This window comes from Tachyglossus aculeatus, chromosome 5 (assembly GCF_015852505.1).
Source record: "Tachyglossus aculeatus isolate mTacAcu1 chromosome 5, mTacAcu1.pri, whole genome shotgun sequence".
NCBI lineage: Eukaryota > Metazoa > Chordata > Mammalia > Monotremata > Tachyglossidae > Tachyglossus > Tachyglossus aculeatus.
Window position 1 is genome coordinate 71,918,345 of NC_052070.1, and position 8,174 is coordinate 71,926,518.

An 8,174-nucleotide genomic window follows, 5' to 3' on the forward strand; every position below is an offset into this window, starting at 1 on the left:
GATAAAGAGAAAGGTGGCTCAAACCCAATTGAAATAATACATGACTTTTAGTTCATGAAATTCAAGAAGGTTGTGGGAGATGAAAATGGTTTCTTCAAGCTTTATGAGACTAAAATTTGAAATGATCTCTTGTACTTCACTTTTTCTCTGGCATTTTTCTTGTGACCATTAATGGCTAGTTGCACTCCACAAGGAACAAATTTGCAACTAGAAAATCAGTCTCTAGTAAGCAAAGCATTTTTAATTTTAAACAGTTCATTTTGCCCCTCTAAACTGTAAGCTTGTTGTAGACAGGGAATACACCTACCAACTCTGCTGTATTTATGAATTAATCAATTAATCAATGATATTTAGCAAATGCTGTTGCTGTGTGCACAGCACTGTATTAAGCTCTGGAGTGAGTACAATACAACAGATGGTAGACACGTTTCCTGCCCAGAAGGAGCTTACAGTCTAGAGGAAGGGCTTACAGTTTAGAGCTGTGAGTGGATAGAACTCCCTCTCCCTCCATTTACACCAAACCACCACTCTCCCCACTTTCAAAGCATTACTAGGGGTCAAGAGGCCTTCCCCAATTAAGCCCTCTTTTCCCCAGCTCGCTCTCCCTTCTGCATCATCTGTGCACTTGGATCTGTGACCTTTGGACATTTGATATTTGTCCCAAACCAACCCTACACCACTTACATACAGATCTCTAAATTATACATTATAAATTATTTCTTTATATGATAGCCTGTCTGCCCCCTCTAGACTGCAAGCCCGTTATGGGCAGGGAAGGTATCCACTAATGGTACTCCTAATTGGTACCACTAATTGGTACTCTCTCAAGTGCTTAGTACAGTGATCTGCACATAGTAAGAGCTCAATAAATTGATTGATCGATACTCACAATATACTCACAATATTCCGCACCCCTGCAGGTCTACTTCCTTGTTCCACTGTGTGACCCAGCTGGAACACAACTTTATGCGACCATTCACATTATAATCAATTTCTTCCTGCTGGTCTTGGTTCTGAAGACTCAGAACCAAAGCACTATTGGAGACTCCATCAAATAGTTGCAATAGGTTCCCTTTGTAATACTAATGAACTGCTAATAGGACTGTAAAGTGAGGATGAAATACCGGTTCTCCTTCCTTAGATTGCGAGCCCCATGTGGGACAGGAACTGTTTCTGACTTTTTTTTTTAATGGTATTTGTTAAGCACTTACTCTATAATAATAATGATGGTATTTGTTAAGCATTTACTATGTGCCAAGCACTGTTCTAAGCACTGGAATAGATACAAGGTTATCAGGTTGTCCCACGTGGGGCTCACAGTCTTAATCCCCATTTTACAGATGAGGTAAATGAGGCACAGAGAAGTTAAGTGACTTGCCCAAAGTCACACAGCTGACAAGTGGCAAAACTGGGATTAGAACTCACGAGCTCTGATTCCCAAGCCTGTGCTCTATGCCAAGCACTATACTAAGCACTGGGGTAGATGCAAGCTAATTAGCTTTGACACAGTCCCTGTCCCTTAAGGGGCTCACAATCAATCCCCATTTTACAGATAACAGACACAGAGACGTTAAGTGACTTGCCCAAGATCACACTGCAGACAAGTGGCGGAGCCAGGATTAGAACCCAGGTCCTTCCAACTCCCAGGCCCATGCTCTATCCACTAGGCAACACTGACCTGATTCTCTTGTATTTACCACGGCACTTAGTACAGTGCCTGGCACACAGTAAGCGCTTAAATACCATAATTATGATTAATAATAATAATAATTGCGGGGTTTGCATAATAATAATAAATACCATAATTGTGATTGTTATTATGCAAATCCCACAATTATTATTATTATTATTATCATTACTTATAAAGCATTTATCACATATAGAGATCTTTCTGGCCACCAACCCCTTGCCCACATCCTCCCTCTGTCCTGGAACTCCCTCCCCTTCATAGCCGGCAGACCACCATCTCTTCCCATCTTCAAAGCCCTACTAAAATAATTTCTCTTCCAAGAAGCCTTCCCTAAGCAGGCCCTCACTTCCCCTATTTGCCCTTCCTTCTGCATCACCTATGCACTAGGGGCTGTACCCCTGAAGTACTTTGATATTCACCCCACCCCCAGACCCACAGCACTTATGTACATCTCCATCTGAAATATTTTAATATTAATATTTTAATGTCTGTCTCCCCCTGTATGCTCCTTGTGGGCAGGGATTATTCTCTACCTACTCTATTTTATTGTACTCTCCTCAGGGAAGCAGTGTGGCTTAGTGGAAAGAGCATTTCATTTATTCATTCATTCATTCATTCAATCGTATTTATTGAGCGCTTACTGTGTGCAGGGCACTGTACTAAGCACTTGGGAAGTACAAGTTGGCAACATCTAGAGACGGTCCCTACCCAACAGCGGGCTCACAGTCTAGAAGGGGGAGACAGACAACAAAACAATACGTATTAACAAAATAAAATAAATAGAATAGTAAATACGCACAGTATGTATCTAAATATTTATGTAAATATGTAAATGACTCCCAGTATGGGCCTGGGAGTCAGAAGATCATGGGCTCTAATCCCAGCTCCACCACTGGGTAAGTCACTTCACTTCTCTGTGCCTCAGTTACCTCATCTGTAAAATGGGGACTAAGACAACGAGCCCCATGCGGGACAGGGACCGTGTTCAACCCGATTTCCTTGTATCCACCCTAGTGCTTAGTAAACTGCCTGGCACACAATAAGCACTTAACAAATACCACACTTATTATTATTAGTATTAATAATAATTGTCGATTAATATCATTGTTAATAATAATGGTTTATTATGTATAATTTACAGATGAGTGCATGACCTTGCCAATCTTACTTGAAACAGCATTCTTGGCAGAGCTACTCTGTGGCATGATTACAGAGAAGCAGCCTGGCTCAGTGGAAAGAGCCCGGGCTTTGGAGTCAGAGGTCATGGGTTCAAATTCCTGCTCCGCCAGTTGCCAGCTGTGTGACTGTGGGCAAGTCACTTCACTTCTCTGGGCCTCAGTTACCTCATCTCAAAAATGGGGATGAAGACTGTGAGCCCCCCGTGGGACAACCTGATCACCGTGTAACCTCCCCAGCACTTAGAACAGTGCTTTGCACGTAGTAAGCACTTAATAATCAATCAATCAATCAATCATAGTTATTGAGCGTTTACTGTGTGCAGAGCACTGTACTGAGCGCTTGGGAAGTACAAGTAGGCAACATATAGAGACAGTCCCTACCCAGCAGTGGGCTCACAGTCTAGAAAGGGGAGACAGAGAACAAACCAAACATATTAACAAAATAAAATAAATAGAATAGATATGTACAAGTAAAATAAATAAATAGAGTAATAAATATGTACAAACATATATACAGATATACAGGTGCTGTGGGGAAGGGAAGGAGGTAAGACGGTAATAAGGAGGAAGTAATAAATGCTATCATTATTATTACAGCAAATCCTTGATTTAAGATGTTTCAAATTCGTGGCTCAGTGGAAAGAGCTCGGGCTTTGAAGTCAGAGGTCATGGGTTCAAATCCCGGCTCCGCCAGTTGTCAGCTGTGTGACTTTGGGCAAGTCACTTCACTTCTCTGTGCCTCAGTTACCTCATCTGTAAAATGGGGATTAAGACTGTGAGCCCCCTGTGGGACAACCTGATCACCTTGTAACCTCCCCAGCGCTTAGAACAGTGCATTGCACATAGTAAGCGCTTAATAAACACCATTAAAAAATATTAGGATTAAACATTTCTAAATTTGCACCCAGTTTCAGGTTTACAACACCTTGCTTTTGACTTTACCAACACTAGGCTCCTCTATCTCAGATGTGGCAGGCCAAGGGAGTTTTGGAGAAATAGTTTGAGTAGTGAGGTTCAGGGAAAGGAAATGGGGAGAAAGTTTAGAGGGAGGTCGAGGGAGTAGGAGAGGGTGGAGGCAGGGAGCGGAGGAGGAGTTATCTTATGACAGTTGGAGTCACCAGGGAGGCTCAACCCATCCATTTTACTTCTGATGACGTAAAAGTCGGCCATCGTTTAAGGAACTCTCTGACTCAATGTAGATACAGAAATGTAGCTATATTACTCATCTACAATTGGCCGATACACAATTCTGGGTCATTTTGTGGAAAAAAAATGGTATCTAATCTTGTTTCAGAAACCCATCTCCCTTTTAGAACATTGTTTCTGTGAGAACACTGGTTTCTACTGACAGAGTTTCAGCTTAAGATGGAGTTTGCAGGAACTGATTGTACTCTCAATCTAAGGACTACCTGTAATTCACATCTACATTAGAGTAACTATGTTTCTCTATTTTTCCATTTTGTTCTTGCCAAATCATGCTCTAAAAAGTTGAGTTCCGGGAGGAATACTTTTGTGTATGTTCACACACATATATTAATATATGTATTAAAATATACAGCATCTATATATAAGCCAAGAGTCAAGGTAAAAAACAATCAATCATATTTATTGAGAACTTTCTGTGTGCAGAGTACTGTACTAAGAGAATACAATATAATACAGTTGGTGCTGATGATAAATAACAAATGTATCCTAGTTGAGTAATGAAGAATGTCAACTTCATTAATTTACCTTTATTTTTGTGGGGAGAGCTGGCTGCAGCTGAAAATAAAAGAACAACATTTTTAAAAAACTTATCACCTGGCTTGCAAATAATAATTTTCATACACCATCATTTGCAAAGGACTATCAAGTTTCTCATGCATGGCTTCTTATTCATAAATCCCTGTGGCTCCTTATTGGGCTGAGTCCCAGAGTAATAATTTCACTTCAGTTTAGGTAGTTGCAGGTCACTTCCCATTCAGACATCATACAATAAAATACCTAAGGTTTGGTTGAGAGAATCCGGGATTTAATATTTACCTGTTTCCAGAGAGACTTCCAAGTTTCTGTAGTCTCAAGTTGTAGTGGCAAAGACTGACTGCATGCTGACTTCCCCTCTCACCTACCTCGATTCCTGGCTCCTGAACATAAAACAAGGCTCAAAAGGGAAAAGAGAACCAGGGGCCAAACACTTGCAAACACTTCTCTACATTCGTTCATTTCACTCCTTCATTCAGTCGTATTTATTGAGAGCTTACTGTGTGCAGAGCACTATACTAAGCGCTTGGGCCAATTGTCAGCTGTGTGACTTTGGCAAGGCACTTAACTTCTATGTACCTCAGTTACCTCATCTGTAAAATAGGGATTAAGACTGTGAGCCCCCTGTGGGATAACCTGATCACCTCATAACCTCCCCTGTGCTTAGAACAGTGCTTTGCACATAGTAAGCGCTTAAGAAGTGCCATTATTATTATTAATATTACTATATAACAATAAACAGACTGTAAGCTCGTTGTGGGCAGGGAACATTTCTGCCAATTCTGTTGTACTCTCCCAAGCACCCACCAAATGCTCAATAAATACCACTGATTGAAAATACCATTGATCATAAAGGAATACAGAGGACATTGAATTAACATTCTCTGTTATCCAAGAACACACACTCATCTTCAAAAAGCGAGTCACACAATAGTTTTCCAAGGACAACAAAAGGTAAAGTCCTCATTTGTTTCTTACCTAGACCTGCCTATTGTATTAACTAGACAGTTGCTGTTAGAAGCAGCATGGCTTAGTGGAAAGAGCATGGGCTTGGGAGTCAGAGGTCATGGGTTCTAATCCCGGCTCCGCCGCTTATCAGCTGTGTGACTTTGGGTAAGTCACTTAACTTCTGTGTGCCTCAGTTACCTCATCTGTAAAATGGGAATTAAGACTGTGAGCCCCACGTGGGATAATCTGATAATATTGCATCTATCCCAGTACTTAGAACAGTGCTCGGCACAGAGTAAGCGCTTAACAAATACCATCGTTATTATTATTATTATTCCTAAAAACTGGCCAAATAAGACTGCAAAGCATTATTATTATTATTCCTAATGCTCTGCAGGTTTACTTGGCCAGTTTCCAGTTATCCTGTCATTTACCTCACAGCTACAATTATTGTAGATCTGGACTTCAACATATTGGACCTGGATAGACCTGAATTTTTATTTTATCAATAATAATAGTAATACTTGTTAATCACTTACTATGTGGCCAAGCACTATACTAAAAACTGGGGTAGATACATGATAAATCATACCCAAACCCAGCCCCTCCCAACTGGGGCTCACAGCCTAAGCAAGAGGGAGAACAGATATTGACTCTTCATTTTACATATGAGGAAACTGAGGTTCAGGGAAGTCCAAGGTCACACAGCTGGCAAGTGATAGAACTGGAATGAGACCACAAAGAAGCAAAACTGCTAATGCTGCCCTCTGAAGCCTCAGAATTTTCAATATGAATCATACAATGCTGCGGTCTGGGAATGGAAAGTCTTTGCAGTCACAAAGAAATGGTAATAGGTGAGTGTTCCATAAATAACTCTGATTTACAGCATTGATGAGACAAGTTTCGATTCCCACATTGCCTTTTCTGTATCACTGTGTGAGTGGTGTGGAGGTGTGTGGGGGAGGGAGAATGGAGTGGAAGGCAATTTGAAGGAGGTTTTAGAAAATCAAAAGCCAATTGCTAGGATTTGTGATTTCAAATAATTATTCAAACCAGCTTTTTATAATAGGAAAATCCAAAAGGCATAATGGAATAAAGAGAGAATGATCACAAAAGGAAAGCACGTTTCAGAGCAAGTTAAATGGGAACGAAAACTACTGAAAGCATATGAAGTCAACATTTTAAATTGATCGGCTCGAAAGCTATGGAGTGATTAGATTTAGAAATGAGCAGTTTTGGATATCTGTTTTTTACCTACCTTGACCATCATCATCAATCGTATTGAGCGCTTACTGTGTGCAGAGCACTGTACTAAGCGCTTAATACTATGTGCAAAGCACTGTTCTAAGCGCAGGGGAGGTTACAAGGTGATCAGGTTGTCCCTCGGGGGGCTCACAGTCTTAATCCCCATTTTACAGATGAGGGAACTGAGGCCCAGAGAAGTTAAGTGACTTGCCCAAAGTCACACAGCTGACAGTTGGCGGAGCCGGGATTTGAACCCATGACCTCTGACTCCAAAGCCCGGGCTCTTTTCCACTGAGCCACGCTGCTTCTCATATCACCACTCATATCACAGTCTACATGAGTACTTTCAGGAGATCATATTCTAAATATGGAGCCCTCAGGGGCTTATTTAGAGCTTTGCCATCTATGGGGCATCATCTTTACTTCCGTGCCTTAGGTTTTGAATTACAAAATGGTTACATGATTTAAAATAAACTCAATCATATTATTCATTTAGATTGAAATGCCACCCATTTATGCTGAAAGGATTGTCCTGGGGCTGAGGCTCTGAAAGCAGAGCTTTTTCCAGGCAAAAATCCACTAGCCGAAGCTGACTGCTGAAGAGCCACTGTTGAATGATGCTCACTCCTCCAAAAGAACTCCAAATGGATGGTGCAATCATAATAATGATAATAGTATTTGTTAAGTGCTTACTATGAGTGACAGCACAGTTCTGGAGGCTGAGGTACGTACAAGATAATCAGATTGGTCACAGGGACTTTGAGTCTAAATAAGTGGGAGAGTTGCCTACTGGATAGATTCGGGGCCTAGCAGTCAGAAGGACATGGGTTCTAATTCTGGCTCCACCACTGATCTACTGTGTGACCTCAGGCAGGTCACTTCACTTCTCCGTGCCTCAGTTACCTCATCTGTAAAATTAGGATTAAGACTGTGAGCCCCATGGGGGACATGGACTCTGTTCCACCTGATTAGCTTGTATCTACCCCAACACTTAGAACAGTGCTTGACACATAGTAAGAACTTAACAAATATAATAATAATAGGAATTGACTCCCCATTTTGTAGATGAGGATACTGAGGCACAGAGATGTTAAGTGATTTGCCCAAGGTCAGAGAGCAAGTAAGTGGAGGCAGGATTAGAACACAAGTCCTTAGACTCCCAGGCCTGTGCTCTTTCCACTAAATCGACCTGCTAAGTTTGAACAGATGGGGAAATCACTCATGGAGACTTCGAGCCAGGAGAGAACTGTTTTCGTCATTAAGGTGGTGCTTGGGTTCCTGAGAGAGAAAGGGTAGGGAACTGCTAGTGGTATAGGAAACTATCCCCAGCCTATCAGCAGATAAGAGTTCCCAATGTCTGATATTCAATTAAT